Raw genomic sequence first — 17,169 nt, 5'->3', positions numbered from 1 at the left:
GTCAATCCCAGCTGTGCTGCCCACCTTCCCTGTCAGTCACCATAACCACCCTTATCTCCTTCCAGAAAGTTCTGTGACAATCTGTCCCCTCTTTAGCAGATTATTTGTCTCCAGGGCTTCTTCCCTCCTCGGTGTAGTCCCTGTTGGTTCTCTTAGGTGCTCTACTCCTCCCCTTGGTTGCTTTGTGTTTCTTCCCCTTACACCCACTCCCTTTATAGGAGCTGTGGAAACCCAGGGAACCGGGAATATTTCTCTGTCTGCTCTGGGGTGCCCTGACCCCCAGGGCAGCACTGACTCTGACCCTCATCCATGGAGAAAGTTTCCCAGACTTCAAGATAGACTGGAACCCACAAAAGTGTGAAATAGATTATAGAGAGCAGTGTGGGTGAATCACTGGGTGAGAAATTGAGGTTTTGGGATTTTTAGTATGTTTTGGATGGAAGCAAGATGGAGGGCACAGGGTGTCCCCCCTGGGTTTCTTCTTCATGCTTCTTCCTTCCTCTCCATGGGTTTGGGTGGCATTTTGGAATTGGGCAGAAAAGTCCACATTGCTCTGTGGGATCAGTTCTTGGGTTAAAAGGGAAAAGAATCCAGGTGTCAGCTCTTAATTGGACAGTTTAGTCTCAAAAGGCCTTGGAACAAGAGATTGTTGGCCATTTTGTGCCTTTTAATGAAAAGCTGCTGAACTCATGGTTGTGAGATTGTTTTACTGATAAGAAATAATCAACACCTGAGTCTGAACATGAAATTCTGTCTCAAGTGCCTTCAATCCAGACCCAGAGAAACCAACAGCTGGAACCCCACCACAACAGCTGTCAGGACTCTTTTTCCTTGGCACTTGTCCCTGGTCCCACTGAGGTTCTCTCTCTTGTTCCTTTATCTTGGATCCTCATAGCCCATACATGCCACCCACGCCGTGGCACTCACCACTACCTGGGTGGGCTCTGTGACAGCCTAGGAGTGGCCGCTCTCGAGGCACCCTCAGGTTGCCTGAGGAATCACAGAATCTCAGGTTGGAAGAGACCTTCAAGACCATCGACTCCAACCTGTTCCCTGACACCTCAATTAACCCTGGCACCCAGTGCCACATCCAGGCTGTGTTAAACACACCCAGGGATGGTGACTCCAGCACCTCCCCGGGCAGCCATTCCAGAACTTTATCTCTCTTCCTGGGAAAAGCTTTTCCCTGCTCTCCAGCCTGTATTTGCCTTGGTGCAGCTCGAGGCTGTGTGCTCTGGTTGTGTCAGCGCTGCCTGGAGAAAGAGCCCAGCCCCAGCTGAGCACAGGCACCTTTCAGGAGCTGCAGAGAGTGGTAAGGTCACCAAGCTGGTGTCCCATCACTCCTGTGACCTCAGTGCCAGCCACATCTGTTCTTGCTGGAATAGAGTGCAGCCCAGGGAAAGTGATGTCCTTATCCCAGGGATTCTCTGACTTTGCCCCTGGAATTCTGTGTGCGATGTTGGGCCCCTCAGCACAAGAAACACTGAGGGGCTGGAGTGTGGCCAGGGAAGGGAATGGAGCTGGGGAAGGGTCTGGAGCACCAGGAGAGGCTGAGGGAGCTGGGAAGGGGCTCAGCATGGAGAAAAGGAGGCTCAGGAGGGATCTTGTGGCTCTGCACAGCTCCTGACAGGAGGGGGGTTCGGGGTCTGCTCCCAGGGAACAGGGACAGGAGGAGAGGGAACAGCCTCAGGCTGGGCCAGGGGAAGTTTGGATTTGATATCAAAAGAAATTTCTTCATGGAAAGGGTGGTAAGGTATTGGAAGGGGCTGCCCAGAGCAGTGGTGGAATCCCCATCCCTGGAAACACTCAAAAATGTGTGGATGTGGCACTTGGGGACAGGGTTTGTGGTAAACAGTGTTGGGGTAATGGTTGGACTTGATTTTGGAGCTCTTTTTCAACCTTAAGGATTTTGTGATTCTGGCACGGAGAGTTCTGAGCTCAACACAGCTTGTGAACACTTGTAGCTCCCACTCTGCCATTATGTCCCAGTCCTGGCCTCAGGCTGCAAAATTCCTTAATTAATTCCTGCAGACAGGAAGAGGCTGCCCTCCCTCTTGGGATTGCTTTTTCTTCCAGCTCATGGTGCACCCTGTGAGGGAGGATAAGGAAGGTCCTTCCCCTCTCCTTGGTGCCTTGGCCACCCACTTGGGCAGCATCTATGTAACTTTACCCCAATGAATTTTGGCAAATGAAAATGATGCCTCAGGTTTTAGCTTTCATATTTTTCAGGTTCTGTGCTGCTTTTGTGTTTGGGTCTGAGCTTCAAATCAGGGGATGCTGAGCTCTCTGCACAGAGCAGGGAGACAAAACAATTCCTGCTCCAGCTGGGCACCAAGGACAAATGATCCAAAGCTCAGCCCAGGAGCACAAACAGCGTGGGCTGCAGAGAGAAAAACAAGCAGGGTGGGAGTGCCTGGGCTAAAGCTGGAACGGGACAATGAACTGCAAGGTGCAAATGGAGCAGAGCTGAGCCAAGGGAGAGACCCTGGGAGCGCTCGTGCATTTTGGGACCATTTGGGTTCATCTTGGGGGCAGCCCTGGCTGGGCTCTTGTGCTGCCCAAGGTGCATCCATGGAGGCCTTGGAATAAATCCCTGCTTTATTCTTTAGCTCTGTCCAGCCTCTGCTCTAGGGCAGCCTGCACAAGGCATCAAAAAGGCATGAGGAGGTTTGGGAAGGTCCTCGTGAAGGGGAGAGGGTGAAGATTGCTGCACTTCCAGAAGAAACACCTGGCTCTTGGGAATGTGAGGTGAATCAGTCAGCAGAGCTTTGTGGGCCTTCAGAAGCAGGAGATTTGAGAAAGAATGAGAACGAATCTGTTCCATTAAGAGGGACGCGTGTTTCAGCATAAAGAGAGATTTTAAAAACAATTTTGTGAAGCAATGTCAATTTTATATATTATGTATTATATTACTACATATACATATTTTACATAATACATATAATATATGTATTGTGTAATATATAATATATTATATATTATGAAGCAATGTCAATTTATATATCCCCTGTCACTTCATTTCCCTTATCCCCAGTGTGTCTGCTGAAGGGACAAATCAGTCCCTGTGGCGTCTGGTGATTGGGGCTGCCCAGGGGTGTCCCCGTGAGCTGCAGGTGTCACCCGGTGTCACCAGCACAGAGCAGCTGCTGCTCCCCAGGTGGCATTGCTGTTTGGCACCTGGGGCTGGGGTTGTTCAGTCTGGAGGGGAAAAACTCCAAGGTGACCTCGCTGTGGCCTGGCAGTGCCTGGAGGAGCTACAGGAACCATGGAGAGAGACTTTTTAAGGGCCTGGAGTGACAGTGATGCCTTGTGCAGGCTGACCTGGAACAGGGACTGGACAGAGCTAAAGAATAAAGCAGGGATTTATTCAAATCCTCCATGGATGCACCTTGGGCAGCACAAAAGCCCAGCCAGGGCTGCACCCAAGATCAACCCAAATGGTCCCAAAATGCACGAGCGCTCCCGGGGTCTCTCCCTTGGCTCAGTTCTGCTCCATTTGCACCTTGCAGTTCATTGTCCCGTTCCAGCTTTAGCCCAGGCACTCCCACCCTGCTTGTTTTTCTCTCTGCAGCCCACGCTGTTTGTGCTCCTGGGCTGAGCTTTGGATCATTTGTCCTTGGTGCCCAGCTGGAGCAGGAATTGTTTTGTCTCCCTGCTCTGTGCAGAGAGCTCAGCATCCCCTGATATGAACCCAGCCCCACACACTAAAGCAGCACAGAACCTGAAAATATAAAAGCTGAAACCTGAGGCATCAACAGGATGAGGGGGAATGGCTTCAAACTGAGAGAGAATAGGTTTAGATTGGATATTAGGAATAAAGTCTTGGCTGTGAGGGTGGTGAGGGCCTGGAAAAAATTTTCCACAGAAGCTGTGGCTGCCTCTGGATTCCTGGCAGTGTCCAAGGCCAGGCTGGATGGGGCTTGGAGCACTCGGGGATAGTGGAAGGTGTCCCTGCTCATGGCAGGGCTGGAACTGGATGATCTTTTAGGTCCCTTCCAACCCAAACCATTCTGGGATTCTGTGATGATTTTAGGGAACACCTTGGAAATGTCATATTCCATTCAGACCTGCAGGTCCTCCACCTCTGGCTGAATAGGAATCACCCTCAGCCCATGGCCTCCAGACCCTGGGCCTTACCTCTCCCTCCTTCGAAGATCAGATCTTCCCCTTGTGACAAACAATTGTTCATTTTAAAAATGAAAAACTGTAAGAAAAAGCCCAAGAAAGAGGGAGGATGTCAAGGACTCGATGTTCCTGTCTGTGGGAAGCAGGGCTGGTGAGTGGGAGCCCTTGCGGAGACTTTGAGGTTCATTTTGGTTTCTCCGTGCCACCAAAGCCACTGAAAATCATCTGGGACAATTCTCTGCTCCTCAGAGCTCACAGGTTGCTGTGAAGATGTGACTCCCTTCTGGGCTTGGCAGGGTTGGTTATTACAGAAGTGAGAGCTGTCTGAGGAAAATTTGGTCAGCAGTACAGAATCTGGGAACGTGAGCTCGCACCATCTCAAACCCAGGTTGTGTCTCTGGTGTGATTTTTGATTTCAGGAATGTAGCAATGCACCTCTCTTCTATTAAATCAGGAGGGAAAACAAAGCAAAAAAAAAAAAAATCTGTTTTATCAAAATTGCTCTATGTAACAAAACCCACATATTGATGGAGAAATCCAGCTTCAGCCATGGATTTCCTGCTGGCTTTCTGCAGGAAGCTGCATAGATTCCATGCTCATCTTTCATTTCCATGAATAGCTCTGAACTGACACCTTTCACAAGGAGTTTGTGCCAGAGAACATGGCAAAAAGGGGCCTTTTCAGCTCTGCACAGTTTCCTCCTTTGCAGAGTCAGGATCAACTCCAGCTGTATAAATCACAGCAGTTCTTATCCAACCAATCTACAAAAAAATTTTCAGGGCTGATATTGAGCAGTTGGACTGCCAAAACCAAAATTGCCTGAACGACGCACTCTATTAAAAAAGAAATCTAAAAAACAAAACAAGACAAAACCCCCAACTTTGTTGTTGTTGTTGTCTAAATTAAAGCTCCTTTTCTGTTGCATAAACCCATCACTGCTGGTCACAGAGAGGAAGAGAACAACCCATTTCCTTCTAAGAAAATCAGAGAATTTCAAAAATGTTTGGGTTGGAAGAGACCTTAAAGTTCATCCAGTGCCACCCCTGCTATGTGCAGGGACACCTTCCACTATCCCAGGGTGCTCCAAGTCCCATCCAACCTTGCCTTGGGCACTTCCAGAGATCCAGGGGCAGCCACAGCATCTCTGGGAATTCTATTCCAACCCCTCAGCACCCTCACATGGAAGAATTCCTTCCCAAAATCCCATCTAACCCTGCCCTCTGGCAGTGGGAATCCATTCCCCCTTGTCCTGTCGCTCCAGGCCCCTGTAAATATTTAAATAGAGGAGAACAGACTGCCCTAAATATTTGTAAAAGCTCTAAGGTAGCAAGGTGTAGCTCTTGCCCAAACCTGCTCTTCTCTGCAATAATAACTCCAAGTCCTTTGATTATTTTGGGGAGGAGCTTGAGGGGTTTTTGGAGTTTGGATGGGTTTGTCTGGATTTCTTTTTCCAGCTTCTGTGATTGATCAACCCCCTGGTCTCCACTGCCTCCCCAAATCCCCATATCTATGCAGACAACGCACTCCTGGTGAGGCTCCAGGGATCCACAGGGATCTGAATCAGCTCTCCACATGTCCTGCAGGCAACATTCACCTGCCTGTGCCTTGCTGCTTGTCCCTCAGAACAAGGAGGGCTGCCCATCCCAGGCAGGAATGTGACGTCTCTGCCACATCCCTGCTCCCCCATTCCCTCCCCAGCAGCCCAGCTCCTCTTATACAAGCAGCATTTTCCTTTTGTTTCTCCTAAATTGCAGGCTATTTTTTTTCTCCAGGCTGATTCTCCGCTGCGTCAAGCTTGTTTTGAAGTCCCAGCCCATCCTCCGAAGCGCTCCCAGTCCCTCCCGGCTCGCTATCATTTGCAGCTGGAAGAAGCAAATTTTCTATTCATGCAAGTAATTATTAAAAAAATATTTTGAGCAGTACCAGGCCTGGGACAGATCCCCAGGGAGTCCCAGGCTGTGTATCTCCTCGCTTTCCTGGCGGATCATAAATAACTGCTGTGAGCAATGTTCCCTCCTTCCAGCACTGCTTTCCTCCAGCTCCGTGTCATCTGTCCCTGCCATCTTCCCTCTTCCAGCTGTGCTGGAGCTGCAGGGGTGTGAGCAGGGGCTGGCTGCTGTCTTAAGTTCAATTTGAACTTCAGCTCCTGGATTTGGGTCTTACACGACCGTGGCTGAAGGTGCCCGTGGTTTGTTTTCCATACCCACCCTTGGAGCCTTGGTGTTTTAAACCCCACTGTAAATTTAGCCTTGAAAAGCTGAGCTTTTTACCCTGAGACAGCTCTTCGAGGCCTTGGCATCACCCCTGTGTCCTTAGGATCATAGAAGGAAAAGGAAAACCTTGTGTTTTAAAGAACCCTAAAAGCTCATCTACTCCTACCCACCTGCCATGGGCAGGGAACCTTCTCTGCTGAATATTTCAGCACAAACACCAGCAGTTAATGGGGATTTTTGGCACTCATATAAAACAAACTATTTCTGTGGGATCTTCATCCTGGAATTTTTCTTCTTTTGTTTTTTTCTCTTTTTTTTGGTTGGTTTTTTTTGGGGGGGGTGTTTTGTGTGTGTTTTTTTGTTTGTTTGTTTGCTTTTCTGGTTTTTTGGGGGCGGGGTTGGGTTTTTTGGGGTTTGGGTTTTTTGGTGTGTTTTGGTTGGTTGGTTTTGGTTTTTTGGGTTTTTTTTTTGGGGGGGGGGGCGTTATATAACATGGCTTAGGCAGGGGAGGGAAACTCACTGGATATTTCCTTTCTATGAATATTTGCAGAGTAAGATGGTTTCTTGTTTTTCACATTACATTACCGATTTCACAGAATCCCAGAATGGTTTGGGTTGGAAGGAACATTAAAGATCATCCCATCCCACCTCCCACTATCCCAGGGTGCTCCAGCCTGGTCTTGGACACTGCCAGGGATCCAGGAGCAGCCACAGCTTCTGTGTATACTCCTGTTTTGATGGATCCTGTGGATTCCAGGGACCCAGAAGCCAGAGGGGAGAGAAGGGGGTGTAAGACTGGTCACAAAGGGGCTGTGAAATTATTGCAGCTCCTATGTATCTGCTTTGCAAGTCCAGCACTTCCACAGCAGCCTTAAAAATCAGGATTGTCAAAAAAGAAAAAGTAAGAATCTGTTCTAAGAAAACAGGTAAAAGGCAGGACTGATAATGGGGGGTTTGAAAGGTGGGGCTCCATTTTGCAGTGCTGCATCCCTGAACAGAGACTCCTATCTGGGGCAAAGTTTCCCCAACTCCCTGGAGACTCTCTTGAATATAAATGCATCTCTGGGTATTTCCTGTAATTCTTGATAATTATTTCAATCAAGGTATCAATTTATGACTTCCTGACTAATGAAAAGCTGCTCCTTACTGCATTCTCCTTTGATATGCAAAGCTGCCTTTGAGCTGCCAGCCCCGTGCTGGGCAGACCCTGCAGATCCACACCTGGCAAACCCAGGGGTGACACCAACGCCCTTCAGAGCTGTCACAGGAATTCCACCCTTAACTGTGCACACAGGAGCTATTTCATCCACCTTTGCACTGCGTGTTGGATGAGGGATGACGTTTATTGCTGATTTAAGTTTCTTGTTTATTTATTGGTGAAGCCTGCAGGTGCTGAGCAGCGATCCAAGTGCATCTCGCTGTGTTGGGGAGAGTCTGCTCCCATGACTGCCCCATTTTTGTGTGAGTTTATCAAAACTATTGGTCTTTTCCAGAAGCAAAAGGAGGTAACACTCTTAGGACCAGGTTTGGAGCATCCTGGTCTAGTGGGAGGTGTCCAGGCAGGGGATGAGCTTTAATGTGGAGGCCCTGGGGGGCATCCTTTAAGTTACACCCCATTGGCTCCTATGTCTGTTCCTATGTTCCTGAGCCACTCCCTCCCATTTCCCTGATTGACTCTTATCTTTGTACTGCCTCGAGACCAGGGTCAGCCCCCAGGCCCCTGGAGACAAAAACAGCTGGACCCTGAATGTGTGTGAGCCTGACCATCTCACCATGCAGCTGAATTAACCATCTGTGGATATGATGCAAAGGCCCTTTTGGCTTCTTTACCTTGGATTTTACCAGACAAGCAAGGAGATCACATTTCATTATCACAGAGAAACCCTAATCAGGGGGTTTTATTTGTCATTTATCATTATTCATCATTAATTAGTTCTTGGTGATGCTGCTTCCATGTGCCACAGCTCCAACAAAGGTGAGCAGGGAGCTGGGCAGGATTAAATTGGGAGTTTAGATGAGAAAAAGACAATTAAAAGCCTCCCAAAATTGACGGCCTCAGAAGAGGCAATAAACCAGCATTCCACTGGTTCAGTTAGAGTAAAAGGGAATGTTTGTGTTTAAGCAAACCTGGATTCCTTCTCCATGGAATTTTACTTGTCATAACAAAACAAGAACCCAAATCTTTGTGATCCAGGTGGCATCTCTGGGCACCAACCTGATGTCCCACCCTTGGAGATCCATGAGGCAGGAAGGGCGAACCCCCAGGAGCCTTCCCTGCCAGGAACCCCCTGGTTTTATCAGCAGCAAGGAGGCCACCAGGCACCACTGGCCACAAAGCAGGACAAGATCCCTTCCCAAGTCGGGTGTTTGGCTAAAAGAACCCACATGGAAGTCGGTGGGGCAGCAGAAGCTCTGCACAGCCCTGGGGGTCTCTGGCAGCCCCCCGGGAGGGCACTGATGGATGAGGATCCTAAACACGGCGAGGCCGTGGGAAGCAGCAAGGGCTGAGAGCCAGCCGGGGCTGGGAATATACACACAGACTTTACAAAGAATGCCACGTTTTATACAAATCACCACTGGTTATTTGCACCTGGGCCCAGAGCAGCCGCAGCCGGCTCCCGTGTGGTGGTTTGGTGTTTTACTGTTGTTTTAACATAAAAGTTAGACCTTTTATGTTAGTTACAATGGGTTCTCCTGTGTACCCCTCTCTGTTCCCTCAAATGTTCAGTCCTAAGTTCTTTACCACTAAGTTTTCCCGCCACTTGTCTGCCCATCGCTGCGTCAGTCTCCCTGTTCCTCCCCTCATTCCCTTGCATGTCCCTGTCAATCCTGGTCACCCTACCCCTGACTCCTGTCAGTCACTGTTGCTGCTCCCCTTGTGTTCCAGAATGTTCCCTGTCAGTTAGCCCTGCTTCGATGATTTATTGGTTTATCAGGCTTCCTCCCTCCCCTGAGTACTCCCTGTTGGTTAAATTAATTGCTGTAACCCTCCCCTAAGATCCCCTCATTGGCTATGAGTTGTATCCCCCCCTTGTACCCTCCCCTCTTTAAAAATGCTAGCCCAACTCCTTTTCTTTGTCATTTGCTCCTGACCCCCTTCGGGAAATAAACTTTCCTTGGCGGCTCAGGCAAGCGGCCTTTCCCTGCTTCCTTCCCTCTGGGTTCCTCGTGTTGAGCCCCTGCTGTGTCACCCACACCACAGCAATCACCGCCACCCTAAAAGGTCTTGGCAGAGATCGGGGGGCGGCCGTCCTCGTGTGTGCCCTCTGGCCACTTGAAGGAGTCCGTGGGTTTCGGGCTGTAAATCCCCCCGGCTAGTTTGGGATTTAAGCCCGCACGGATCCTACATGGACGAAGTAAAGGACGAGAAGCGCTGTTTCTCCACGTGGTTCTGATGTCCTGTTTTATTAGCTGGAAAGGGACATCTGCTGCGTAGACCATCCAGGTGAAAAAAAAGAGACCGAATTCCAATTCCAAGGGACATTTATACCCGCGGAATGGGAGGCAGGGGCAGAAGGCCGCAGCCAATGGGACACCGGTGAGGAGGGACAAAGGGAGGGGCTACAAGGGACAGACCACCCTATCCGAGGGATACAAGGGGAATAGTTCATGTAACATAACACCCAGTGCAGAACATCTAAATACCTATATAGTGCATCACAACAGCCACTCAGGGTGTTGCTGGCCGGTGAGCCTCCACCCAGTGGCCACAGACTGTGACCCACACTCCGCTTCTGTCCTCAGCTTTTTGCTTCCCAGGACTTGTTCATCGAAGAACTCCGTCTGTCTTTCGCTCACAGGTGGTCCTTCAATGTACTTCTGCCTTCCCATAATCGATGCCATCCACGGCAGCAACGGCACAGATGATGGCCTCAGGTAAAAGCACATCTGAGATGAATCTGATGCCGTCCCCCAGGATCTGGTGCCGGTTCCTGGTGTCCATCTCCCTGTACACCTCCTTTAGGTACCCAACCACCAGGTCCAGCTGCTCCTCATCCTCCAATAAGTCTCCACACAGGTTATGTACCAGCTGGAATTCAGGAATTTCTTCAGCCAGCGGGTTTTTTTCCCCACTTTTCAAGATCCCCAGGAGATGCTCTTCAGCCCCTTTGGTCTTCACCATGAACTCCACCAGCTTCTTGTTTTCCGTGTCCCTGTCAGCTCTGGTCCTCTCAGGGAGGAGCTTCCTCGGGGTTTTCTGGGGGGAGGTGTCTGAGGAAGACTATCCAGCCCCTTCCTCGCCTGTGTTTGGAAATGCCATGTGCACCACACTCTGGTATCCCTCTTTCCTCACTGGGTAGCTGATATCAGCAGCAAAATACTTCAGGAAGGACCCAGTGAAAAATGACAGCCCACTCGGATCCAACAGTCCAGGATCAGCTGGAGGCACCACTCAATTTCCCTGGAATATTTCTTGGCTTCTTCCATGAGCTCCTGTTTCTCCTCACAGTCAAAGTGCTTCAGGCTCTTCAGAGACATGGAGAAACCTTTTTAGCTCTCATTAGTGGTGCCATTTCTGAAGAGCACACAGGCCCTCCGGTGTTCCTCCTCTTCACTGCTTTCACCACCGCTGGCCAGCGTGGATACCACCACAGCTTGCGCCACACCAATGTCCCCTCCTCAAAGAATTCTCCTCGAAGAATTTGGGTTCTCCATGGGACAGAACACTTGGGAAATTTTCCTCCTCTTTGGTAACATTTTAAGGTCTCCTCCAACCCAAACCATAGGCCTCTATGATCTCTATAATTTGATAATAATCTCACATTCACTGACCTCATCACCTTCAGGATTTGCTGCCCCTGGTTCATAAGCTCTCAGGAGCCTTCCCTTCTCCAGGCTGAACAGTCCTGAGCTGCCATCTCACCTTGTAAAGCAGCTGCCCCATCCCAGTGGTCATTTAATTGTTCTTTCTTTTCCTCCAACACCACCGCACTGCCCTTGGAGATCAGGGCTGCAGAGTTATGGAAAGGAGAAGACATCAGGGTTTCCTGCAGCAGCAAAGTGATGTCCTGAGCATTGGATGTGTGCAGGGGAGGTTGAGAAATAACAATTTCTTGTCTCTTTTTAGCTGCCACCTTGAACACTCCTTGGCCACGCGCTGAGCCAGTGATTTCTGGGGGCAGTCCAAGATCTCAGCTCGTGGTGCCAGTCCCAGCCTTGGCATAGCATGAGAGTTCTTCACATCTTTTTTTTTTCTCCAGATGCTTTATTCCTACATCAAAGCTTATTTGAAATTTCTTCCCAGCTTTTTCCATTTTTTAAGAGCCTTTTGGAGTTTCTTGCCCTCAGCGTGGTGCTTGATGCCCTCAGAAGATCTCTCCTGCAGAAATGGAGTTGTGGGGCTGCTCTTGCTCCTGCAGGTTGTGGGCAAAGATGTTGAAAAACCCAGGACTCATTCTCTGCTGTACCACACCCTGGGCTCATTTCCATCCCAAGAAATGACCATTGAAACCTCTTGTTTTCTGTGTTTTTCACCAGTTTTCAAGCAACAAAAGGAGCTTTCCTCCAGTCATGCGGCAACATAGTTTCTTTAGTTGTATTGTGAAGGGTTTAAAAAAAAAAAGAAAGAAAGAAAGAAAGAAAATCCTGTGGTTTTCCCACCTACATCATAGAATCCATGTGCTTTATCAGGAAAAGGTTAAATTTTACTAAATTTACTTTTGTCCGGTAGCCTGAACATCACAGGGGTTAAATTGTTTGTGCAGGAAAGCAGTAGCCAATAATGGCTGGAGAAAGCCCTGGTGGGAGAATAAAAATATTTCTTTCCCCGAAATGTTGAGACTGCCAAGTCAAGTTGTTAATAGAGATTGTTCCTCCAACACAACAGCAGTGAGGACAACTTGGCTTGGGCTGCTTGGCTTGGCTGGGCTCGGCTTGCTCGGTGCATGCAGAGCACAGACCTTGGTTGTAAAACCTGCTCTTAAATAACTCTCAAATAAGCCCTTTTCCACCCAAAACGAAGAGCTGGCAATGCTCTGCTGTAACTGATCCAAAGGGATGAGCAGAGCCAGCTCCAAAAGCAGGGTCATGGCAGCTGCTCCCTGATCTCCTCACTTGTAACACCTTGAGGTGACCCACCTGTCCCTGGATCCCTGGAAGTGTCCAAGGCCAGGCTGGACAGGGCTTGGAGCAGCCTGGGATATTGGAAGGTGTCCTTGCCCATGGCAGGGGTTTGGAAATGAATGATCTTCAAGGTTCCTTCCAGCCCAAACCATTCTGGAATTCCATGAAAACATCCCCCAAGGCCCCAGTTCTAATGAGTCTCGCTGCTAACGAGTCGATGTCTGCCAACATCAACACAGCCGGGGATGCGCAGACGCCGAAGCCACGCTGAGTCAGGCAGCCTGAAGAGACACAGCACAGCCTCACCTGGCTCCAGTTCTGGCAGCCAGGAAGTACTTCTTGAAGTCCAGCAGCTGGGCAGATGTTTGGGCTGTGGTGGATGCAGCTCCAGCGTGGGCCAGGAACCTGCTTCAGTGTGGGCGCGTCTCCCCGCAGATCCACAGCTGCTGCCAGGAGCCTGCCCCAGCGTGGGCTCTCCACAGGGTCACAAGATGCTTTAAGCATCCCCCAGCTCCAGCATGGGCTCCTCCATGTCCTGCAGGTGGATCCATGGGCTGCAGGGGCTCTCCGTGGGCTGCACCATGGGATCTCAGGGAAATCGCAGCTCCAGCGCCTGCAGCAGCTCCTGCCCCTCCTCCTGGGGGTCTGCAGGGCTGTTCGTCCCACATATCCTCACTCCTCTTGATGCCTTGTGAAGGCTGACCTAGAACAGAGGCTGGACAGAGCTAAAGAATAAAGCAGTATTCTTTAAATAATAAAGCATTATTAGGAGGCCTCAATAAATCCACATTGGGCAGCGCAACTCAAAATGGTCCCAAAATGCACGAGCGCTCCCGGGGTCTCTCCCTTGGCTCAGTTCTGCTCCATTTGCACCTTGCACTTCATTGTCCTATTCCAGCTTTAGCCCAGGCACTCCCATCCTGATGGTTTATCTCTCCTCAGCCCACGCTGTTTGTGCTCCTGGGCTGAGCTTTGGATCATTTGTCCTTGGTGCCCAGCTGGAGCAGGAATTGTTTTGTCTCCCTGCTCTGTGCAGAGAGCTCAGCATCCCCTGATGTGAACCCAGACCCACACACTAAAGCAGCACAGAACCTGAAAAATAGAAAAGCTAAACCTGAGGCCTCACTCTCTCTGTCTGCAGCTGCAGGGTTTTTTTTCCCACTTCCTAAATCTGTTTTCCCCAGAGGTGCTGCCCCCATCTCTGATGGGTTCAGCTTTGGCCAGGCTGGGTCAGTCCTGGAGCTGGCTGGAATTGGCTCTGCTGGACATGGGGGAAACTTCCAGCAGCTTCTCACAGAAGCCACCCCTGTAGCCCCACACTACTAAAACCTGGCCACCAAACCCAATTCACTCCTCCAAGCATTTTTTAATTAATTCTTGGATTTTCTCATCGCTGTGTGCTAACTCAAAGATTAAAACTTCCTAATATTGGTGTTACCAAACATAAAATTAAACCTGGTGATTACAAAATTGGTAGAAAAAAAGGCCTAGAATCCAATATGAGCTCCTCTGAGAATTAAAACCTGGCTGCTGCCGGATCCAGAAGATACCCATGGGTGGATAAATTCTTGGGTTCATGAAAAATACAGAAAAATACAAATTCGGTGGGGTTTCTATGAGTCAGGGTCTTACTTGCTGTGTGGATTCCCCTCCCTGCCTCAGCCAAACAGAGGCAAAAAGTTATTCCTGGTGAAAGTACCACCTGCCATGAGATAGGGTGGCTTTTGCAGCTTCGGGAGGTGGTGGTTCCATCCCAGGCAGCAGATTCTGGGTCAGCCAGGGCCGGGATTTGCAGCAGGGGATGGATGGGCTTGGCACAGACGTGGTGCTTGAGAGTGGAGTAACGACGTCTTCCCTGCTTGGATCACAGCCCTTCCACGGCCCAGGGCAGGATAAACACCAGCCCAGAGCAGGATAAACACCAGCACAGCCACTGCTGGAAGGGGAACAGCTCAGGGGGCTTCACCCACCTCCCTACCAATCCTCCTGAACCTGCTCTCCACCCCACCATGGGGAGGTTTCACCTGGACCCAGCCAGCCCTGCCTAGTTCTTCCCTTTTCTTTTTAATTTTTTTTTTTGTGCCCCCCACCCCCCTGGTTTGGAGGCAGAAGTGAGAACTCCAAGAGAGAAAGCAAAAAAAAAAAAAAAAAGGAAAAAAGAAGAGAAGAATCGGGGTCAACACGAGCAGCAGTATTTCAGTCGTCCTTTGAGAGCTTGTCTGTACTCACTGTGGGTGTTCTCCTTGCAAACACTGAGCAGGAGATGTTTTCCCTTAGTAGGGCAGGATCCTGTGCTCGGCCCTCCTCGCCTGGCCATAAAAGGGCAGCGTTTTCTGCGGGACCCCCGGATCCTCCGAAAGCTGACGGGTTTTTGGGAAGGGGCACTGCTTGCTTTGGACCTCACAACCCTCGTGTTAGTGCTATTTTGGCTCCTTCTTTTCTTGTGCCTTTTGTTTTGTCTTTCTCCTCCTCCTGCTCCTCTCAGGAGGTTGGAGGGAGAGAGGCCAGAGAGCCTCCAGGAATGTTCTTGCTTCCCCTATTTTTTATTCTTTCTTTCTTCCTCCCTTGGCCTGATTTGATCCCTTCTTTTCCATGATCCTGCTCAGAAAACCAGCTGCTGAGTGAAAAGCACTGGCCAAGCCCAGGATATGTCCCTAACCACGTCCCCAGCCTCCATCCTGTGTCCTGAGGGAATCTGCAGGGCTCTTCCCTCCTGCTCTGCCCAAGCCCTGACCTGCCCAGGAAGGGAGGACGCCAGGGAAACCTCCTCTCACTATCTCCTGGAGCACCTCTCCACGGGAATTCCAGCCTAGAGGAGATGCTCAGCAGAGCACAGCTGTAAAAGCAGGGAATCCCAGGCAGGCAGAGCCATGGTTCCACCTTGGAATCCATCATTCCAGGTCCACTTGGGTCTTCATAGAATCGTTTAGGTTGGAAAAGACCCTCAAGGTCATCAAGTCTGACCATCAGCTGCCAAGCACTGCCACATCCACCACCAAACTCTGTCCCCAGGTGCCCCATCTACACAAACACCTCCAGGTTCTTCCATGGTTCCTCACAAACCCAAAGCTCCCTGAGCTCTTACAGGGTCGCAGCTTTCTTCTCATCCCTTGTCCTTGGTGACACTTCCTTTGGGGAAGTCTGAAACCATGGAAATGCAAATGGAAATACCAGCTGTCAGTTAAACCAAGGGAATAGAAACCCCTCCTGGTTTCCCTAAACATTTTCCTCTGTGTTATTGTGGCTGATCTTTCATTTAAGACGCTCTGTGACCTTGCAGTTTCCATCTCATGGCCTGGGGAGAGAAAGGAAGAGGTAAAGCTACTGGAGATGTCCCTTTTGTGGCTGGAAAGTCTCAGGGAGGAGACCCAACACTTCTGTGTCAACAGGCTTGTTCCATGTGCCCCTTGTTGCCAGTTTCTCCAGAACTTTGCCTTCCTGGAGAACCTGTTCCCTAACAGCAGCTGAGCTGAACTCTGGACCCTCAGATCCCTCTATGGACCCTGTTAACCTCCCCTTTTCACAGTCAGTGATGCCGTGCAAGATATGCCAGAGCCATTCCCGAGCCCACAGCCTCCCAGGAAGACTCCAGAACTTCCAGAACTTTGTGTGAAGGCGCCAAGAGCTTGGAGTTACCCTCAGCTGGAAATCCCAGCAGCTGAAGAAGCTCCAACGAGGGACCAGTCACCCACACGCCCCGTGAACCAACACAACAAAGCCCCCGAGCCAGGCTGGGTGGGATCTCACCAAACTGGGTGGGGTGGGATTTTTAGGGACCTTCAGGAGGCTCTTCCAGCAAACCCCACGTAGCCCCTGGGTGGCTGTGGCCAAGAAACAACCTGTGTTTTGTCCCTCAGGAGCATTGTGGTGGTCACTGTGCTCAAAGAAAGGGTTTCACCCAAGTGTGTCATTGCTTGTGCCCCTTCCAAGGTTTTTCCCCTTGTTTTGGTGGCTGCTGCAGGAACAGCTTCTCCCTGACCAAGAAGGAAAAACTGCACCTGGCAAAGACCAGATCTTGTGAGAGGTGGGCTCAGCTTCTTCCAAAAAGCCAGGACCTCTTGGAGAGCCCCTCAGAGAGGGGTTTGACCGCCCCTGCAGACCTTCATACTCCAGAGCTATGAGGACTCCAAATTCTGGAGCTCCCTGGTCCCCTGTGCCACATCCATGAAAAGGCTGCAGGGATTTGGGCCCTGGAGCAGAGCCTAAATCCCTGTCTCCCACCTCCAGCCTCATCTCACCCTCACCCCCAGCACTGGCTGCATTTCCAGGAGCTTATGTAGCTTTTTGGAAAAGTTTCCAGGGTAGGAGAGATGTCAGACAGGCCGAACACTCATCTCACAAAAACCTTTCTGACAGGGACGATGTTCTGGTGGCACTGGCCAGGAATTTTTTTCCTGTGGAGCAGTGCAGGGTTGAGAACGAGAAAGAGCATTTTAAAAAAATAATAATAAAAAAAAATAAAAATCTCAAGAGCTCTGCAACGAACCCAGCGCAGGCAGGACGTGGCCACGGGGATGTTATGCAAAGAGCTGCTCACATCTGGAAGAAGTTACTGAGCACAGCAACCAGGGCTGAGTCTAAACAAGTGCAGGACGTTACCACATGGATGTCTGCAGCTGGGAGTGGCTGGGGGAGCCAGAGGAGCTGGGAAGGTGGGATGAAAATCCCCAAGGTTCTGGGGATGCCCCCAGTGCCCTTCAGAGCTGCTGTGCTGCTCTGGTTTTAGGGTGGTGTGGATCCACGTGCCGTTTGGGGTGGTGGCTGCAGG

The 17,169-nt window shown here is 50.2% G+C and overlaps 1 pseudogene; it reads right to left on the bottom strand.

Moving 5' to 3' along the window:
- Positions 1-9,770: 9,770 nt before the first annotated feature.
- Positions 9,771-12,435, bottom strand: LOC119697527 (annotated as a pseudogene).
- Between the last annotated feature and the right edge of the window lie 4,734 nt (positions 12,436-17,169).

This window comes from Motacilla alba, chromosome 2, assembly GCF_015832195.1.
Source record: "Motacilla alba alba isolate MOTALB_02 chromosome 2, Motacilla_alba_V1.0_pri, whole genome shotgun sequence".
NCBI lineage: Eukaryota > Metazoa > Chordata > Aves > Passeriformes > Motacillidae > Motacilla > Motacilla alba.
The sequence above is the reverse complement of the archived record's forward strand: the minus strand, read 5'-3'. Positions and strand labels throughout refer to the sequence as shown.